General features: G+C 45.2%; 1 protein-coding gene across 6 annotated transcripts in view; it reads left to right on the top strand.

Annotated features, from left to right (window-relative positions):
- ATXN1 (ataxin 1) overlaps window positions 1-22,065 on the top strand; it is a 396,205-nt gene that overhangs the window by 193,440 nt on the left and 180,700 nt on the right. For all 6 annotated transcript variants that reach the window (XM_082664147.1, XM_082664148.1, XM_082664146.1 and 3 more), the window contains one exon: window positions 13,366-13,423. The gene's annotated coding sequence lies outside the window, so the exon portion shown is untranslated. The remainder of the gene's footprint in view (window positions 1-13,365; window positions 13,424-22,065) is intronic.

The raw sequence follows: 22,065 nt of genomic DNA, 5'->3' as shown, positions 1-22,065 counted from the left end.
ATTATCAAAGAAATAGATATGTTTATTATGAATGCACTATTTAAAAGATGTTTATTGACCAGCGCAATAAGGATGTGTTTTTGATCTGTGATAAGGACAAGTGTTGAAATCCATCCAAGCCACAAACACGGTTTGGAGGGTCCGTGTGGAATATAAAACTCTGCAGTCTAGAGCTCATATCCTATATGGCTTTTTGCTAATTAATAAACACTGGCCTCATGTCTGTTACTTAATAGCCTAATTGCAGCACGTTGGCAAAAGTGCCGTCTTGCACTGCGGATGGGGGAAGGGGTGGGATTTTCTGTGAAAGAGGTTAAAAGGAGAAATCATGAAACTAACTTCTTTTAATGAGATGCTCCAAAATAATCAGATACATTTGTATTTGGGTCAGATAAGCAATTTCTGAGAAACCTTTTTATGATGACCAACCTCAGCGGTGCAACCCTGAACAGTTCACCTTGCGTCTCTGAGCTTCAGTTTCCTCACCAGGAAGGGGAATAATAATAGTCCTACTCGCTTTATTGTGCTGTTGTGAGGATTAATGAGTTAAAACTTCTAAAGCTCTTAGAACAATTCAACATGAGTTTCAACTGGAATTCCACCAATTGCTAGCTCTGTTATCTTGGGCAAAATAGTTATATCTTTTCTTTTCTCCTCATTGTCTTCGTCTGTAAAATGGGAATGAAAGCATTGATCAGCATTTTGGGGATTAAGCAAAATGATATATGTAAATCACCTAACAGAGTACCTGGCAGAAATTTTTAAAATCATGGTTAACTAAAGTCCATCGTTTATTCAGATTTCCTTAGTTGTTTTTTTTTTTTTAAATTTTTTGCGGTATGCGGGCCTGTCACAGTTGTGGCCTCTCCCGTTGCGGAGCACAGGCTCCGGACGCGCAGGCTCAGCGGCCATGGCTCATGGGCCCAGCCGCTCCGCGGCATGTGGGATCCTCTCAGACCGGGGCACGAACCTGTGTCCTCTGCATCGGCAGGCGGACTCTCAACCACTGCGCCACCAGGGAAGCCCAGATTTAATTAGTTTTTACCTGATGTCCTTTTTCTGTTTCAGGATCCCATCCAGAACACCATGATACGTTTATTTGTCATCTCTCCTGAGGATCCTCTAAACTGTGACAATTTTTCGGACTTGACATGACCTTGACAATTCTGAGGAGTGCTGATCATTTTTGCGGAATGTCCCTCACTTGGGGTTTTTCCTATGTTTTTGTTATGATTAGAAAAACCCTAGCTGAAGGACATTCAACAAAATGATCAGTACTCCTCAAAATTGGTAAGTTGCCATTTTCATCACGTCATGTATATCAGGGGCACGTGCTGTCAACGTGACTTACCACTGTCGATGTTGACCTTGATCACCTGGCTGAGGTGATGTTTGTCCTGTTTCTGCACTTCAGAGTTACTCTTTTCACCCACACAGCCCCCTCCCCACACCTTTCATACTACACTCTTTGGAAGGAACCACACCTAGGGGCGGGGAGCTGCCTTCCACCTCCTTGAGGGTGTATATCTATTGACACATGAATTATTCCAAGTTCTTCTGCACAGCAGATTTGTCTAGTCTCCCCCATTTACTTATTTACTCAGTCATTTCTTTATATCAGTATAAACTCATGAGTGTTTATTTTATACTTCAGATTATAATCTTATACCATGTTATTTATCTTGTTTCTTAAATTGTTCCATTATTGGCCATTGGTAGGTCTGTTTTCCTTTGATATGCCCCCATCATTGTGTTTTGGGTTTTTTTGTTTTGCTTTGTTTTTTTCCTTCTTCCCTTCCTTCCTTCCTTCCTCTCTTCCTTCCTCCCTTCCTCCCTTCCTTCCTTCCTTCCTTCCTCTCTTCCTTCCTCTTCCTTCCTTCCTTCCTCCCTCCCTCCCTCTTTGCTTCCCTCCTTCCTTCCTTCGCATCCCCTTCACACACATCTTGAATATTCCCTGCCCCAGTTCTACAATCTGCCATTTCTCCAAAGAGCCCTCGTTCCATTTACTGGGAAACGGTGTTAGAAACTAAGATCTGGGCACTGGGGCTTGCAGAAATTTCCTGCTCAACAAATATTAGTGTCCCTCCCTGCTGTGGAAGTTAGGTGTGTAGAGTAGTGAGCACCCTTGTGCCAATAGGTCCTCCTCCGTTGCTCATCGGGTCCTAGCTGGTGAGCCTCGCTCACTGGGGCCCACTGGACAGTGTCAGCCCAGCTGGTCAAGTCAGTAGGTTTCATTCAGCTCAATCCAGGTCAGACTCTATGCTGGGCTAAGCGCTGTGAGACCCATCTCTGCCCTCATGGAACCCAACCCTCTAGAATCCAAGAGGGGACAGTATTATAAAAGTGCCACAGAAAATTAAAAAGCTAGTGCGATCGAAGAGCATTTGAGGCTTCTTATACACAGTTGGGCTTGAGCTAGGTTCATTCGGATGGGGAGCCTGGAAGGAAAGATGTGGACGTGTGAACCGATGTCTTTTAGGGCCTGAGAAGAGGCCTGGAATTAAGGAAGGACTTTAGCTTTGGGTTTGTTTCAGATATGAAACAGGGTTTGTTGATCTTGGTGGGATGAAGGAAGTGGGCTTCAGCCAAGGATGTGTTGGAGCCAGCTTGCACCGATTCTCACGAGGAATATTGAGAACAGGCTGGCATCATGTTGCTAGCCTGAAGTCGGTCATGGTGGGAGCGTTTACAGAAATCTGCAGACGCTACAAACCAGGGCTCCTCTCTTCCCTCCAGCTGGTTATTAAACATTTCCCTGTTTACCAGTGGCTTTAGCTATCTAAAAATCTGGTATATACCCTTGCGCCGAATTTATTATTTTCCTCCAGCAGTTTTTTCTCCCCCATGTACACATTTCCCTTCAGTGCTTTGAATTCTCTGACAGGAACTGTCAAAAAAAAAAAAAAGGTTACAATAGAGATGTGTGCCCTTGAACGAAAATTGCATTTTACATCATGTTGGCTGAAGCTCTGATAGTCAGAAAATGTTGTAGTTAGTTGGGATATTTGGAACCCTCTAATGGCCATTCTGGATAACTGAGTTAGAAAATGACCTAGCCTTCCCCCTTGTTTAGGGTAGGAGAAGATCCGTCATCACCTGAGGGTGGTCGTCAATGTCGTATATAAGCAACGTGGCTGTAGGACTTTCCTCCTTCCTTACGGTTGGGTCGACTTGAAAGAATCTTCCTCTTTCTTATCAAGAATATGGGAAGAAGTGGTATCATCTTCCTTCAGTTGAGAAACCTGCTTGTAGTAGGTAATGCAGTCCTCTGTTAGCTTGACTTCTGCAAGGATGTAAGGATACCTGAGTAATCCCTGGAAGAGTGCTATGCACATACAGACAGTTTTCATGAGGTCACCTCTTGTGCATGGTCTATGGTATTGAGCATTGTGCAGAATTAGACTCAGAGAAGCTTATGTTTCAAGAGAGTCAATTAAAAGTGGTCAGACACCTGTGACCAAGGAGAGTGGGGTTAGGGAGGCCAACTTCTCTTATCATAGCTGGAGATTGTAGGTTTTCACCGTCATCCTAAAAAAGACAGAGTGGTGGGCTTCCCTGGTGGCGCAGTGGTTGGGAGTCCGCCTGCCGATGCAGGGGACGCGGGTTCCTGCCCCGGTCCGGGAAGATCCCGCATGCCGTGGAGCGGCTGGGCCCGTGAGCCATGACCGTTGAGCCTGCGCGTCAGAGTCTGTGCTCTGCAGCGGGAGAGGCCACTGCAGTGAGAGGCCCGCGTACCGCAAAAAAAAAAGAATAAAGACAGTGGCTTTGCCTTACTTACAGGGATTTCTTTTACCTTTCTTTGCTCTTTCCTATGTCCCTCCATCGAGTAGGTAAACTTTCCTTTTATTCTTACCCGTCATTGACTATACTCCGGATTCACGGTCATATTGAATCTCTGAGCTTGTAGCATTCAGGAGAGAATAGTGCAGGTATTCTGGCCATAGAACAGATCTTAGGTGCCGAGTTCACTCTGAGTCAGTGTTACCGAAAGTGGGGTCAGGCTGTTTGCAGCCACTCAGAAGCCAATAAAGAGTCAAGGTTGGTGGAAAGGAAAGTTTGCTTTATCTTGGAGGCCAGCAACCTGGGGGGCGGGGGTGGATTCGTGTCCAAAGGCCAACTGTCGACCCTGCCCTTGACAGTCAGTGGGCAAGAGCTGTTAAAGGGGAGTTTCAGGGGTGTGTAAGCAGAAGGAGGGGGCTGCATGCAGAAACAGCACAGGCAGCTCTGCCCGTCATCTTCTGATTGGTCACGGGGTGGTCTTATCAGCATCATCATGATTGTTTTAAGTACAGTTAAGCTTCAGTTCCAGGGTTGGTCTGTTCCATTTCCTTGAGACCAGTTCTCGGAATGGTGGCAGCTTCTGTCATGGCTACAGGCTGGTCATCATGTAGTTAAACTTCTTCCACCTGGTGGGGTTTCAGTATCTACAAGACAGCTCAAAGGATATGGTTCAGAATATTATCTGTAGCCCTTGAGGAGGAACTAAAGGTCCTTGACTATGCTTAACGACTAAACTATTATTATTTGGTCCTATTTGACTGTTTGCCTTTGCTTCTGCATTTTCTCACTTCTCTGATTAAACTTATTCTTTGGCTAAAATTTTTCAACAGACAAAAGGCAGGTGGAGGCCATGGGGGAGGGAAGGACCATTGGGTCCTGCTCTGTTTCAATAGGAGCGCTCATATTCTCTTCTGGTCCAAATGATCCCTAGATGTGGAGGCTGTCAAATTGTAATTTTCAAGCCTGGTTGAAATTCCTCAGCTGCCTCCTGTAAACGAGCCCTCTCATCATGGCTGACTTGGACCTCCTTGGGATAATCTGGTCCAAAGAGATCACCTGAAAATCTCCCTTAAAGGGCCGAGTGATCACGACGAGGCTCTTCTTTTTCTAAAATCATGGTAAAATATACATAAAATGAAATTTATTATTATTTTATTTAATTTATTTTTTATACAGCAGATTCTTATTAGTCATCAGTTAAAATTTATTATTTTTTAGTGTACAGTTCACTGACAGTAAGTACATTCACATTGTTGTGCAGCCATCTGCACCATGCATCTGCAGAATGCTTTCCATCTTCCCAGACTCAAGCTCTGAACCCATTAAGCACGAACTCCCCACGTTACCCCTCCCCTGAGCCCCAGCAGCCGTTCTACTTTCTGTCTATGAATTTGATGACTCTAGGTACCTCATATAAGTGGAATCATACAGTATATGTCCCTTTGTGACTGGTGTATTTCATGTAGCATAATGTCCTCAAGGTTCATCCATTTGTAGCATGCGTCAGGATTTCCTTCTTTTTTAAGGCCCCATAATATTCCATTGTGTGTACAGACCACGTTTTGTTCATCCACGATGGAGTGCCTCCACTTTTTGGGTTTTGTGAAGAAGGTTGTTGTGAACATGGATGTATACATGTATGTTCAAGTTCTTGCTTTCAGTTCTGTTGGGTATGTACCCAGAAATGGGATTGCTGGATCATAGGGTAATTCTATATTTAATTTTTTAAGGGACCGTCATACTGTTTTCCACAGTAGCTGTATCTGCATTATTTTATGTTCCCACCAGTAATGCACAAGTGTTGCAGTTTCTCCACATCTTGGCCAGTGAGTGTTGTTTTCTGGTTTTGTTTGTTTTAATAAGAGCCATCCTAAGAGGTGTGAAGTGGTATCTCATTATGGTTTTGATTTGCCTTTTCTTCATGATTAGTGATACTAAGCATTGTTTCATATGTTTGTCGGCCATTTGTGTATCTCCTTTGGGGAAACGTCAGTTCAGGTCCTTTGCCTGTTTTTAATCAGGTGGTTTGTTTCTTGCCCTCGCACAGGTGTCTCCCTGCTTGCCTAGATAGGGCGCTGCTTCAGGAGACTACTGAGCACTTATGCAGGGTTCTCTGGGGCAGCCTATTCCCTTTGCGAGTGTGTCATGCAGAGATAAATGCGCAGGGACTTGCCACTCTGAAAAACTCCATCTGACATTGAAAGATTTGCCCTTCCTGCTTATTGTGAAGGAAGTTCAATGGTGAATACTGCAGAAATGAACCAGTCACTGTTTTTGGATAGCGTGTGATATTGTCATCTGACAATTTTTAATAAGTAAAAATAAAATCTCTTTTGGGGAAAAGGAGGAAACAGAGACGCTGTCTTTTATGTTCCCAGTGTAACGATATTCTAGACCAGGGATTGACAAACTCTGGCCCATGGGCCATATCCCACCTCCATCTGTTTTTATAAATAAAGTTTTATTGGCACACAGCCATGCCCATATGTATAGTATTGTCTATGGCTGCTTTTGTGGTACAGTGGCAGAGCTGAGTGGTCTTGACAGATTGTCAGACCCTCAAAGGCTAAAGCGTTTGCTGTCTGGCCCTTTACCAGAAAAGTTTGCTAGACCTTGACTATTCTGGACATTTAAGAGGTACCATTTTTTAAAATTTTTTTAAACCAACTGGGATTCCTTTTTTTTTTTTTTTTTTTTTAAAGAGGTACCATTTTTAAAACATAGCATAGTGATGTTGATGGCTGACCGTTCACTCTATAGTGGAGCAGTTTGAGAGCTGTAAAACTCACGTAGCTATAAGATAGTATGGCTTTTGAGAATTTACTGAACTCCAACTTTGTGTCCAGAACTGTGTTCTTTAATTAAGCCTTTGTTTTTGATTGGGGCAGTAACTTTCGCATCCCGCATCACCAGGGCTGCTTGCCGGACGTGACTGAGATGTTTCTAACACAGGCAGCACTTTTTAAAGTCATAGTGTCTGACACTTGCCTTTCCCCTGTGATAGTCCCTATTTATACTGAACCTTGGCGAAGTAGCTCCGATCTTTAGCTGCAGTGAGAAGAGTTAGACTGCTGGCACATGGCCCTGAAGTGTAGAACACAGAAAACTTGCTGCTTTCACCCTAAAAATAGCATCATGCGTCTTCTACCCCTCCCTCCAAGCCAGAGGTGCAGCCTTGCTAAGGCAGGGATGGCCAGTTTTGGAATTTAGAGGTGCTGTTGGTTTGCTGATTTTGTTATGCCTTCTCTTGAACCTTTTGGCCGTTCATGCAGTGAACTTAGGCTGATTGCTAGAAGAATGGTGAAGGTGTATGGGTACTGACTTTGAGGGGTTTATACAGTGTGTTTTGGCAATTCAAGAATGTTAAATTTGAACGATTATATATAAAACCCTTTGAGATCATTGGAAATTCTAGACCTGCACACACACATACACTCATACTCACCCACGAACACAGACGCCCAGGAAATCATAAAGCCAGGAGTGACATCTACCTGAAGTGACATCTGCATCTACCTGTGTCACTTTCTCACACAGAGTGGCAGGGTAACCATTTTGTACAATCCAAATAGGATCTCAATAATGGATGAATCTTGTGAAGTGTCACATTTTGCTGTAGATATAATATTTATCTAAAGGCAAAATAGAGTCCTTATCCCATTTCATAGAGTCTTACTGCCCCGACCGTTCGTGAAGTGATAGGCGTTGGTTTGTAATAGTGCCGATCTGTTGAAAACTTTGTAGCCATTTTCCTTTACTTTTTGAGAAGGAAAGCTGACTTCTTTTTTCCCCTGTAACCTAATAATCAGTATTTCTCTTCCAGATCTGGTTCTCTAACCTATAGTGATTTTAATTACTCCCCTTGGAAACCACTCCCAAAATACTCTCTCCTCCTTAAGTTACAGGCCTTAATGTTGAACGTAGTCTGGTGAGAATCCCTTTGCAAATGATTTTCTTCAGTTGATATGAGGGCAGTATTTCCTTATTTTTGTATTTGTATGTTTTTACTCCCTATGAACAGATCTACTGAGTTTCATGGTATCTATTTATAATCATCTTTTCAATTTGTAGACAAGTTTTGGAATTCAGATATTGCCCTTAGAACAACTTGGGGGTCACTCAGTAAGCGTGCCTTCTTATTTATGGTCCGAGGAGAATTCATTAATTTCTGCATATTTTGATTGTCTACTATATATGCCAGGGCTAGATGTTGGGAATACAGAAATAAATGACATAAATTCCCTGCTCTCAGAGCTGGGCCACAACTGAGTGGAGGAGATGCATACCCACAAAAATTTCCAATGGAATTGGATCGTAGAGATGTGTACAACATGCAATATAGAGTCTGGAGAATGTGTAAGCCTACTTAAGTCTTTCTGTTGAGTTAGACTGTGGACAAATGTATCAGATGAGAAACACATCAATATTTATTTACTCTGAGGTCGTAAATGGAAAAGTTGAACGAAATAAAGGGCATTTATTATAACCAATGGCATGCAGCAAGGCCACTGCCCTTGTGCCACTATTGTTCCTGCACGTTCTTTGTGTTTGGGCCATTAACATTGCGTTTAGGTCAGATGAGAGTATGTTCCGTCTGCCACGCTTTGACAGCTGAAGTAAAATGCTGATGGAGATAATTTAAGATCATCTCTGTGCTGTTGATTGCATGCTTGTGGCTCATAATCAGAATGATGCGAAGTAATTGTTAGAGCGACTTGCCGAGGCTACATTTTGTGTCACTGCAACTGTCAGCACTTCGGTCCTGCTGCTCTGCCTGAAGAATGCTTGCCCAGCACCTGTTGAATGGCTAAAGCATGACCTGACACTCAGTGTTGTGGGCGACGTTTGTTCTAACATCCTCACTTGCTGCCCCTGTATATTTTATAACCTGAAAAAGAAATACCTGCTTATTTAGTGAAAGCAGGTGCTGTCTTTTGTGTTTGACAGAATGCTATGTACTGGGACTTTCATGTAGACATCCACATGCTCCGTGCCATGGTGCTCATCTCTTTTCTCTTTGGCCTTGAAACCCAGACAAACCTTGCCTCGAATTCTTGCCTTGTCACCTACTGGTTATATGACCTTGGCTAGGTCACTTGTCTTGAACCTTGTTTTTGTTATCTGCACAATGGGACTGTTTCACAGAGATTTTGTGAGGATTAGAGATAATAGATAAAAACTTGTCGGCATAATTATCTACCCACTAAGTGTAGTAGGTAATAATAAGGAATCCAGTGCTTATTTAGGATGACATTATACAATGGCAAGACAGAATTTTCCAAAGTCAGTCGTCCAAAAATATATTGTAAGTGTGGAATGGAGAGTATCAGTCCAGTTTTCCTGGCTAGGTCATATTTACCAGAGACACACAATCAGATGGGGACATTAGAATCTAAATCATCATTTTCCATGGCTGGGTCTGCTATACAGAATGTGCTCTGGGCCATCCCATGTACATCATCAAGGGATGCAAAAGCAAATTTGAAAGCAAATTTAAGAATGTGTATCATTAGGTTTCCCTGCATAAAAGAGACGTTATATAGCATACAACACAGCCTGACCATGTGGTTCTCTCTCATGGAGAAAGCAGTGACCACAAGAGAGTGAAGCAAAGCAAAAATTTTGTCCCTATAAGAAGTTCATGGTTAGATCTAGGAACATCTCAGAGACTCCTGAATTGTACCATAAAAAGAGATCTGTTAAAAGTAGCTCAGTCCATATTCCTTGATACAGTGAAGTCCCTAGTGGAAGTTGTTGAAGAGATGCTTTCTCTGATTGCATCCAGGGCTAAAATTTAAGGTCTGAGTTTTTATCTCCCAATGTTGATTCTATTTCTCATGGTCAAAATAGGACCGTAGAAATCTCTTCTAAGAGCATGAGCCCCACCACAAATTGTCACTTTCTTTAAAAATTACATAAGCTGGACAAGGCATGAACTTTTGTTGGAAGGTATAGCGTGTGGAGGAGTTATCAACTGGTTTCACAAATCAAGCTCCATGTTTCTCCACTTTTGTTCTCTCCAGGATTTTCCACTGGTATCTGATTTGGCATTTCTCTGCTGCCACAGTATGTCCTGTCTTTCTTTCTCTGCTGCTTCCTGGCAATCCCCCACCTCCTGCCTGCTTGTAGGAGCAGTGTTGACAGTACTTTAAAGGGTTACAGTCATAACTGGAGGAAGAATTCGCTCTAAACATTTTGCCGATCGTGGGGATAGATTCACTTCCCCAGCCTCCCCCCAAAAGTAGTATTTTCCTGAAATGATGCTAGTCAGTCACAGTTATAGGTATGGCAAAATTTTCTCAATCAAGGACAACGCTGTGTCTGTCGTACGACTCAATTAAGCTGTATCACATATGTTTTTCCCAAACCAACCGTTCTCTTTGAGAAGGAAGTTAGATTAGAAATGTTGAGACTACATGAGCATTCCAACTCTTGATATCTTCTAAATATGATAAATTCTGATTTTTTTAAAGTTTTCAAGTTCATATAGCGTGCTTCTAATTTTTATGTTCACTCAAGGGTTTACAATATTCAGTTTACTTTTCTCTGTACCCTTAAGGCACTCCACCATAGTCAGACTTGAAATAGGCATTTCTATCCACCAGTAGCTCTAGTCTTTAAAATGTTGTACTGGATACTCACTGAATATTGTAATTTGTGATATTCTTCTTCTGTGGTGTATGTACTAGTTGGTATTCTTCTCAGCTACACGCACTCAAACCAAAACACTATTTTGTTATGACTTCTGATATTTCTTTAAAAATATTTATTTATTTGTTTGTTTATTTTAGCTGCACCGCCGGGTCTTAGTTGTGGCATGCGGGATCTAGTTCCCCAACCAGGGATCTCTGCATTGGGAGCGCAGTCTTACCCACTGGACCACCAGGGAAGTCCCCAAGACTTCTGACATTTATACAAGCTGCCTTTCTTCCTTTTTTTTTTTTTTTAAACATCCTTATTGCTTTACAATGGCGTGTTAGTTTCTGCGTTATAACAAAATGAATCAGCTATATATATATATACATATATCCCCATATCTCTTCCCTCTTGCGTCTCCCTCCCTCCCGCCCTCCCTATCCCACCCCTCTAGGTGGTCACAACAAGCTGTCTTTCTGACTCTTACCGAAAATATAGAAGCAAAAGAACCACCCACTACCACCCCAGGTGTAGTCATTTCTCACAAATGTGGGACACTGATAGATTCTGTAAATCAGCAAATATGCATTTAGTGTTCCTTCTTTCAGCGCAGTACTCTTGCAGCTCTTAAACAATTAATGATGGAGATGGATTTATTCATGTTAAAAGAGGTTTACAATATAACAAGTAAAATATTAGACTGCAGAACAATACGAATGCTAACATAGAATGTTATGAATAAATTGTATGTATATAATTTTATTTATGTAAGTATATGCATAATATACTCTGTACACTTGAGCATAGGAGAGAGCCTGGAGCCGTAGAAGCCAAAATGTTCAAAGTGATTATTAGTGGGACTTTTGCTGATTTATATTATTTGGGGTTTTTTCCTCCCTTATCTGCATTATCTAAGTGTTCACAGTAAATGGTTTTACTTTGTTCTCATTTTTCTCACCTCATTTTGGTGGGTGGAGAAAGGGAACACAAGCTCCCACATCTTTGATAAATCATGAAATTATAAAAAAGCGTGCTCTGTCTTGTCGGTTGTCACAGATCTGTAGACGTGTTGTGCCACACGGCGTGAAAGCGTTTTCTTTTTATTGAGTCTCTCCTGCGTGCCAAGCACCGCACTAAGAACCTGAAACATGATGTGAAGTCGGTACTATTGCCGCCATCATGCAAATGAGGAAAGGGTTCTGAGAGTTTATGTTACTCGCGTCGCACAGCTGGTGGGTGACAGAAATGAGACTCAGGCTCAGATCTGACTCTAAGATCAGCGTTTGGGGTCTTGGTGAATCTCACTGTAGATCTCGTCTGCCTTGAGGATGAAAAGTTTAATGTACGTGAGTGGGTTCTAAAGCGCTGCTTTCAAAAGGTGCTCAGAGATTTTACCAGCGTGGACCGTCTTTCACCGCTTGCCGTGTTTCCCTGCAGTGTTTTCAGTTAGAGTGTAAACTTCTCAAGGCAGAATCACGTGGTCTCAGTAGCCCTTAATTCTCCTCTCACAGGCTGGCGGTAGGGTAGGTGAGCTTCCCCCTGGGACTCTGCAGGAGAAGATTGCCTAGAAGATTCTGAGACGCCGGGTCTGGGAATCTCTGGCCAGTGGACACATCCTGAGGAGGAGACACTGCATACAGCCCTAGAGGCCTCAGTGCTCTTTTCCTTTTAGGGAAAAGGAAGGAAAAGCAGTGGCCTTCTTAGAGCTGGAGGCTGAATCCCCCATGCTCTGGGATTGTGTGAAATTTGCCAGTCTCGGGAGCTAGACTAGCACTGCCTCACCCCCTGCCGAACCTGCAAAGGCATCTTTAAAACAGTCTCTGGAAATTTTTAAAAACTTGGACCTTGAGTTTAGCCCCTTATGTGATGCAGATTAAACGGTCCGTGGCTGTCACACTGCCTTATCTCCCTTTGTCTTACAGGCTTCCTCTTCCAGTATGCACATCATCTCGGTTCTTTCCCACACTTTATCTCAGACACTGTGGCTTCCTCACGGGATTACTCCGTCCGCCTGATATGTGGCCCCCGGTGCCTCTCTGCCAGTCCACGTTCCCGTAGGAGCTTGATTATAGATCCCCTTGGGATCGTGGACTTCAGTGGGGGATGCATGGAGTTGTGGGTGCCCCATTTTGGGAGAAGGCAAAGTGACATGATGGGATGCTCTGGTTACTATGAAGACACCTTCATTTAGCTCCACGGTGGAGGTGCAGACACGACATTTTTAAAGATCCACGTAAAAAATGATTTCCCAGGCACCACAGTATATGTGGCGTATGTATTGTACGGTCAGGCCATTCAAGATGGCTGTTCCCTTGCTCTCTACATCCCGTGCTCGACCAGGCTCGGCTTCACTCACATGACTATCCAATGCTCCTAATTATAGGCCTTAATCAGTAACTGCCTACGTGCTTGCCCCCGCCCTAGCTGCTGGTTTCCCTGGTAACCGATGAGCCCACCTGGCCTCAATTCCCCCTATAAATGGTAGCCTCCCTCTCCGCTGAGGAGCTAGGAGTATCGTCATGTCCTGGTCAGCGTGTGCGGTACGCAGCGGGGGTGTCTCTCCAGGTTCTTTGTGTAGGACCCCCTTGCCCAGGAAGTCAGGTGCCTCTGTCGCCGTCTGTGGGCTCTTCCGTCTGGAGGCTGGGTAAACTAGCAGACCCCTTTGCAGACCTGCGGCGCCACGGCGCTCCTTTGTCAAAGGTTCACGCATCTCGAGATAAGAGAACCATGCATATGATTATTTTCTACATATTAATTGGTCAAAGCTCCGTCTTTAAAATTCAAGTAGTCAGCCAAGCAGTGGGCCGTCCACGTTCGTCAGACATTAATTGTGCACCTAGTAAGTACCAGAGGGCCAGGCGCTGGGGTTCCTTCTCTCTCCGGCCTGCATACCTGTGCTGATTTATGGGATGGATTTAATGTTTTATTTTTAATCTCTTTCTCTTCCAGTTTTCCAAAGAAATTAGTCCGTTTTCTGGGTGAAGAGAAACCAATCTGTTTTCACAGGGTGAGTAATCCTTTGACTCCTTTATATATATTTTTTACTCACGTTACTTAGTAAGCACTCATTCTCTGGGAGTTTTCTCCTACCTGGAATCAAGAGACTCTTTGTACTCATTACATTTCCCCTTCCCTTTGGAGGGGAGGGTTTCCCCTGGTGTTTTTCTGCCATTTCTTTTGGCTGTTCACAGGTTTTGTCTCTTCTGAGTTGTTACCACCGTTACTATTACCTTGTTCAGTTTGCAGAGGGGATGAGGTAGGAAGTTTCTTCCCGCCCCCCCGCCCCGCCCCCCCCCCCCCCCGCAGTGGCTGATGCACAGAAACACGGCCGTGGGCAAGGAGAACCCATTCGTTTTGTTCATGTGACATACTGTTTTAACACCACGACAGAGAATCATAGAATGTGAGCACTAGATGGGATGTTATAGCTCATCTAGCAAAGAAAGCTCCTATGTCCAGATGGGACAGCTGAGGCCCTGAGGGCTTCCCCCAACCCCGGCATCTGAGCCTAGATTATGAGAGAGGCATTTAACTCTCAGCTGCGTGGGGTCATGCCCTCCCCCATCACAACCCCACACAGAGCTGTCCTTTGAATCCCAGTACCTTCTGGGCATACAGAGTTACAGGCAGTTCAATCCGATGTAATCCTGATAAACTAATGCTAACGTCCCTCTAAGGCAGGTGTCAGGAGTGATGCTTATTGCTACTTAACTTTCTAATAATCACTTGGTTACTACCAAGACAAGAGAGGTTGACTGCATGGAGGTACCCAGAACGTTTCCATTTTGGACATCACCTGAGAGGGCCTATTTTTTGTCTCCTTTGCGCCTTTACCAAACCACCGCATTTGCAATGCCCCGTCACGTGCTGGGACTCGGTGGTCCACCTGCTTTGCAGCTAGACGCCAAGGTGCACCTGCAGGTGCTTGCTGGCCAACTGCAGCACGGCACACCCCCCACTCAGGGCTGTCTGCACCTGCAGAGCGAGGCTTAGCAGGTTTCTTGCATTGCTGTGCAAATTTGGCCCGCAGTCATAGACTCTCGGAGAAACATTTCTTCACTAAAAAAAAAAATAAAAATTATGCTTTGTACGTGAGGGCACAGTTGTGGGGTGTTACGGCGAATATACAAATATGGGATCCCAGAAGGTGAACCTACCCGTGGTTCTTTCGAGATGCCTGTGTCAGACCTGGCTCTGGATCATGTTCATTTAGGTTGATGATCTAGGTGCACTTATTTCCAGAATGTTCCATCTCCTCTAGAGATTGGCCCAAGTGTAGTATTGAGAGCCTGTGTCCGTTATTTTATCCCACTTGCCAACTTAATCACTTTACCTTAACAAATGGGGGCTTCTCTTCTGCCCTTACTGGAGTCCCTGTAAAGGAACTTGACTTTCCTGCTTATCAGGGTGCAGAGATAGTCTGCTTTCTACCAACGCACTGTACGGAATTTAGGACATGGATTGCTGATTCGCTGAGAGACCGTCCGCCTGCGTATTACTCTAAAATTGATCTCTCCTGTCTCCCCATACTCCGTGTGCATGAATTGTGCATTATTAGAAGTGTGAGTGTTTCCATTTCCTCATCTTATCCAAGAAAAGCCCAGAAGGTTTATCCCCAGAGCACACCAAAGTATAACATGGGACACTGAGGTCTGCTACCTAGGGAATCAAAGGGTCTCTGGAACTAAGAGATTGATAAAGACTAAAACAGGACACAGTTCAGGGCCTTAGGAAAGGGGGAATGTGCTAAATTCCTTGCCTATTTTGTGCTATTCTTTAAGTAAAGAATAAACTGGTAGAGGAGGGTGTGAGGTAAGAAATGGCAAAGCGATAAAATAAGTTTCACCTGAACTCACGCCGACCACCTGTGGCAACTTCGGTTTCCTGCTGGGTCGCAAGCAGCTTGAAGTCGACAGTCAGGAGGTATCAAATCATTATCCCAAATACTACAAGCTGTTTGCTTTTACCAGTTGGGGGAAAACTAAACACACACCGAAGCCGTGAGTTCTCAAAAAGCGGCTCAGAGGCTGATCCCCACATCTTGGGTTTGGTACCACACAGGTCCACATGCTGCACGCGGGTCCGCCTTGTAAAAACATGTGTCACTGGGCTCCAGCTCATGGTATATGCGGGGTGGCTGGACCCGGGAACAAGGCTGCTGTTGTTTGCAAGCTCGAACAGTGCTCGGCCTCGATGGTGTCCCTTTAAGGGAAATCTAGGGAAATGCTCTTGCCAGCGCTGGGATTTTATTTGCTAGAGGCCAAGTAGCAATGGCATGTGTTGGTTCCATAGCAACATGTCTCTGCAGCCAGAAAAAATATAATGACTGTGGCAGCCAGTGTATCCCGGGCAGGTTGAGCACAGCCCCGATGCCTCCTTTTATTTTCCACCTTATCCTGGCCCGCCTTTCCCCTCCTGTAGAGAGTGTGGGCTGCTATCTCTGCTATTAACACTTGCCTCCTGTCCCCACCGAGCTGGGGACTCGAGGAGGGAGGCGGTGTCTGTAGTAAAATTCTGCAGGGCCCCGAGTGTGCCAGCAGAGCTGGCAGAGCCTCCCTGCCTCAGCAAAGCCAAGTCGGCGGAGAGTCTGTCCTTTTCATCATCCCTGTGACCAAGCAGCCCTGGCAGGGCGGCTCAGTGGGCAGACTGCTTCCTGTATATTGCGGTCAGCTGCTCCTGGCTGGAAAGTGGGCAGGGAAACAGCGGTGTGAGATCTAGGGAAACAGAGGACCCGTTTAATGTGCTCCACAGGGATTGAGGAGACCCCTCCCGGGGCAGAGTGCAGTGCCAGGCACGGTAGGGCTGCACCCAGAAATCAGTGCACGTGGCACACCTTCTAGGCGCTTCCACCAGAGATGCAGTTTCCAATTGCAGTCTCTCCAGTGTGTGGGGTTGAGGTTTTAACATTTCTCTGATGTTTTCTCTCAAATCCTCCATGAAACCATTATAATCACTCTTGATATCAACAGATGCTTTTTTCCCCCCAAACTCCTGAAACATTTAAAAAATCTTTACCATCTATTTGACATTTGGTTTGTTTTCCTTTTTTAATACATAATGCTTTGTGGGCCTGAACTCTTTCTAGTTAGAGGGTAAGGCCTGCAAGGTCAGGAACCATCTATCTTTCTCTTCATCTGTTTTTTATTTTTTTCTCTAATGCTCAGAACTGAGCGCTGTAGATAGTAACCATACATTAATATTTCTTCATGATAGCATTATAGTCTCATCCAGTCTCATAAGGAAGCTTTGAGGCAAGTGTGAAAATATACTAAATTCTTTTAAATTCTTCAGAGAAAAGATAAATTCAAGAAATTCCTTAACTGCTGTGGTTTAAAAACAAAATGTAGATGTGAAATGACAGGGTAAGAATATCTGAAGACTTCACATCTCCTCTTTGTGGCTACTGACCTGTGTACCATAGGGTTTCACAGTGGCACTGAAGCCATCCCTGCCCCCCCGCCGCCTTCTTCTCGCCTAATATTCACTACTTTGGTTGAATTAGCCTTCCTATACCTTTTGGGCCAGGCCTCTCAGTCAAACCCCTAGCCGTGTCTTTGGAGCTATTAAGTAAGAGATTGGAAGGATTTTTCAATAAGGTGACAGGTTTGATAGATTAGGATAGTAGTTCCTAATTTAGTTTTGAGGTCTGTTGGAGGAGGGAAGGTTTTTATTGTATAAAAGCCTTTATCTTCAAAGGGTACTCTTCCCTTCCCAAGTCCTGAGCCAACTGAGAACCAATACAAGTGTAACCATAAGGCAGATGGAGCCAGGGTGCACCTCGGTGACTGACGACAGTTAACTGAGTTAGAAGTTGTATCGCAGGTTGGGAACCAAAGAGCTTCCCAACTCATTCTCTAGTCTGGGCTTGATCACAGTCTACCCGCAGGAAAGTTTTGGGTCTGCAGGCCACTGTCTGCGTGAAGAAGGAAGGAAAAAGAGACCCCAGTTCTATGCACAGCCCCCCACCCCGTGCTCAACATTTTAACTCTACCCAGTGGTGGATTAACCCTACCCAGTGGAGTTAGTTTCTCAAGGAGAGGCATGGTCCATGCCGGGTTTAGCCTCCAGCCAGCTACCTCACTCCACATCCTTGGGAAAGAAAAAGGATGAAGTAAAAAAAGGCCAGGAGGGCTTTGAGAAAATCCTTCCCATAGAAAATAGAGGAATGGAGCGTGCTGTTGGCCTCGGGCTCTGCTCTCACCTCTCACTCTCCACGCTTTGGTCCCCAGTCTCCCTCTGGCCATCTCACCCACTGGGTTTTCTTCGTAGCTCCTTGGTTCGTATATCTGTTTACTGGTTTATTGTTAGTCTCCTCTTTTAGAACGTTAGTGAAAGCAGAAGCCTCATCCGTATCATTGACTGCTGTATTGCAGTACTCGAAGCTATACACACACATAGAAGGCATTTGATTAAACCTTTCAATACATTAAATGTTTTTATGCCTCTTCTCACGTTTAATTGCCTGGATGTCCTTGTGCCCCATCTTGCCTGGCACATACCTATTCATATCATAACACTCAGTTCATCTGTCAGTTCTCATGGAATCTTCCAGTTTCCTTTCTTCCAAGGGGAAGGAGCACCTTTTTGTTTGTAACCAGTTGCCAGGAGTTGTGTGTGCGCGCTCATGTCTGCATCTTCTTTGAGTGTGTACACCTGTGTGCTCTCTTTCTGGATATGGTTCTGTAACACTTAAGTTCACTTATTTGTTTATATATTTATCACCTTTACTGGATTGTAAACTCCTTGGGAACTGGGAAACCTTATGTCCCTGTTTCTGTAATACCTGCCATGTAGTAGGTACTCAGTAAATGTAAGTGATATTAGCACTCTTTACCACATGCCAGGTACTGCTGTGTCTTAGTGCTTAAAACAACTTTCTAAGTACTTGCGTGTATTAATGTATGTAATCCTCACAACAACAAGCTTACCAGATACATTTTTTTTTTTTTTTTTTTTTTTGGTACGCGGGCCTCTCACTGTCGTGGCCTCTCCCGTTGCGGAGCACAGGCTCCGGACGCATGGGCTCAGTGGCCGTGGCTCATGGGCCTAGCCGCTCCATGGCATGTGGTATCTTCCCGGACCGGGGCACGAACCCGTGTCACCTGCATTGGCAGGCGGACTCTCAACACTGCGCTACCAGGGAAACCCCAGATACATTTTTAACTCTCACAGATAAGGAAACTGGGGCATAGAGAGTTGAGGTGACTAGCCTATGGTCTCACAGCTAGTCTGTTTCTATAGCTGTTCCTGTCTGCTGATTCTCAGAAAAGGACCGTATAGACGGACGAATGAATGACTAAATGGGAACCCTAGAAGCCCAGATGCATATCGTTAAACAGGGCCACAGTAAGAAACGATCACCAAGCCAACCTGTGATTAGCCATGGTTGATGTAGGTCCCTGGATGAATCCCTGAAGTTTTATAGTAGCTGTTGTGCTTAATTCCTAATTATCCACACCAGCAGAGTGGTATTAGTTAATGAAAGTAAATAATTGTCATTATATTTGGGGGATTATTAATGGGAAAATTGTTAAATCATCAATTACGAGTTACAGTTGCTCTGTGTAAGGCTCACTGCTAAATTTGGGGAGAAATGGCAGGTCAGAGGAAGTGAGTTGGAGGGTGAAAAGGAGCACCCAGGAGTATAAACTAAGGTTGTCGTGTTTAACAGGCCCTTGCTTACTTGAAGAGGTGCGATGACAGGTAAAGTTAAGGAAATCAAAAGAAGTAAAGGGCAGTCAATATGAGAATCACAAGGCATTATGACACATGATTAATTGCCAAATGGTGATAGTAGAGAAAATGAAAGTCATCGTGTTAGTCAGGATAGGATGGGCCTCATGCTTCAGAGAGTCAATGCTAAACTCTCACTGGCTTAACCAAGTAGAAGTTTCCTTCTCCCTCAGTCAGCATGCGCTGTGAATCTGGTGTCTCTGCAGGACACCGTCCTCCACGCATGGCTCCCCGATGCAGGCTGCGTGGATCTTTTCATCCTACCAGCTAGAGACCTCCCTGTAATCACAGGGGGAGAGAGAAAACTTGGAGAATTACACGAGCGATGCAATGCTTCAGAGCTTTGCCCTGGAAAGGGCATGTACCACCTGCTATGTCCTAGACAAGGCATTCAGCCTTTTATACGTAAGCTCCCACCTTTCCAATCCTCAGGTTCCTTTTTGTGTCTCTCCCACCCAGCACACGGTAGGTGCTCCATGAGTATCTATCTGTAGGGTGAAGGAGTGAACGAACGTAGCGATGAATTGTCACTCGTGACTGACTGTGTTTATAACAGGAATGCATGTGACAGCCCCCGAACCCAGACTTGGAAAAACTAAGCCTGGCTTGAAGATGTTGATTAAAATTAAAAGAGCATTATTTAAAAAATAATAATAATAACAGAGCTGACATTGATTAGCCACAGCGAGTGGAAGATCATGAAGACATGAACAGATGAAATCCAGTCTAGCTGGTGGTTGAGCTCCTGATAAAGCCCAGCCTTTCACGCTTCAGCCCTGTCCCGGCCCTGTCACTGTGTGTCCCCTGCGTGAAGTCACAGTTCATGCGTTATCTGGCGCCAGCTGCCCTTCTAGCCTTGTTCCTCCTGAACCAGGTAGAGATTACTGTCCTCATTTTAAAACAAAGAAACTGAATTAAGGAGAGGTTAACCTGTCCAGGATGCTGCCGTGATTCCAGCCCAGGTGTGTTCGACTGCACTGCACCGTCTCTCCCCTGCGTCAGGCTCTCTCGCACGTGCACCTGCTGCCTCCAGTCCTGGAGTCTGGCAGACGGCAGCATCCACCTCCAGATCAATGGAGAAAGGGGGTTCCAGACAGGGGCGAAGCGTGGCTGAGCCCAGCATAGCAGCCGACTGTGAAAAATAAGTTGGAAACTCTGTGTGTGAATCAATATGGAAAGCGGTATGCTCATAGAGAGTGGGGCAGATCGCACTGGAAAGGTAGGGAGGGGTCACAGCACATGTGTCAGACCAAAGAACGGGGCCTCTCAGCCACGTCTCCATGTGTTGTATTTGATCAAGAGAAACCTGAGGGCTTCCCTGGTGGCGCAGTGGTTGAGAGTCTGCCTGCCGATGCAGGGGACACGGGTTCGTGCCCCGGTCCGGGAAGATCCCACATGCCGCGGAGCGGCTGGGCCCGTGAGCCATGGCCGCTGGGCCTGTGCGTCCGGAGGCTGTGCTCTGCAACGGGAGAGGCCCCAACAGTGAGAGGCCCGTGTACCGCAAAAAAAAAAAAAAAAAAAAGAAACCTGAATGCTGGGAGTCCCAGGGATCACAGCCACTAACAGATTCCTAGAAAATGGGGCTTGTTTCTGGTTTGTGGGGGGTGGTCGGTGGAGATGGAGGGGCCCTGCCTGTCTTTGTTTTAATGTGAGCAGGGCAGTGCTGTGGAGCGGGTCCTGAACTGAGGGTTCGTAATCACTGGAGATCTTTCAGCAAGCTGGTGATGGGACCAGCCTTGTTTCAGTGAAATTAGCTTTACAACTGTGTTCACGGCCCAGGAGATGGTGGGGAGAAAACCAGAGATGGGGGCCCTGGTTGGGAGGTTATTACAGGCAAAAGGAAATAAGACTTTGAAAACTTGGGAGCATTATGAAGGGACAGATGTGGTTGACACTACAAGGAAAAAATTGACCAAAACGGGATGATTGTGTGGATGTAAGAAACAAGGGGGGGAGTTGGAGACTCCTTTTTGAGACTGACTTTTTGAGCCCAGGTGGCTATTGAAGGTGTCCTATGTTATATATTTTTTGAGCTTTTTTTTTGCGGTACACGGGCCTCTCACTGCTGTGGCCTCTCCCGTTGCGGGGCACAGGCTCCGGACGCGCAGGCTTAGCGGCCATGGCTCACGGGCCCAGCCGCTCGGTGGCATGTGGGATCCTCCCGGACCGGGGCACAAACCCGTGTCCCCTGCATCAGCAGGCGGACTCTCAACCACTGCGCCACCAGGGAAAGCCCTTGAGCTTATTTCAGTAACAGTGTTGTTCTATGAGTTGAGGCTTCTTGGGTAGAATTGGCAGTAGCCTTAGACCAAGATAAGCCCCCTTTCAGTAACTGCGTATCGTCTTAACCCCAACCTTATCTCTTCCTGCCCTGCCCTCCCCAAGGTTTAGGATCAATTCTTAAATCAGCAGCAAAGTCATCAGGCTGCAATTTCATCTCCGTCGTGGCCCTCTAGTGGAGATAATGGCTTAAACGTGGGCCGTTTAAACGTGGAATTAAATGTTGCAGCATCTAGCCCCTGATGAGAGAGGGCTCACCGTCCACGCAGTGAGAACTGTCTTTCTCTCCTGCTGGTTTGCCTCGTTACCAGACTCAAGCTCCCCGTGGCTCTGGGAAACACGTGGCAACATTTTGCTGGTTGGTCAAGATTTTGCAAGCTGACAGTTCATGTGAGCTTCACAAGGCCACTGCACATTGCTTTCTTGGTCGTTTTAGTCTGACAGGAGAGCGCCAGTTTTGATAGAAGGGAGAGAGAAGGCTGCTGTGACAGAAGGGGAATGTTTTGCATTCCCATTTTACTTTCTGGGACTAGTCGTATCACATTTCATAGGCGCCTGTCTCTAGTGGCAGAGGACAGTCTGATGAGAGAAGCTAAATTGTATGCAGTTCACACACCTCAACTCTTAGCTCCCAAG

This window comes from Grampus griseus, assembly GCF_964374135.1.
Source record: "Grampus griseus genome assembly, chromosome: 10".
Classification (NCBI taxonomy): domain Eukaryota; kingdom Metazoa; phylum Chordata; class Mammalia; order Artiodactyla; family Delphinidae; genus Grampus; species Grampus griseus.
Note: the sequence above shows the minus strand (reverse complement) of the source record. Positions and strands in the feature narration are given on the sequence as shown.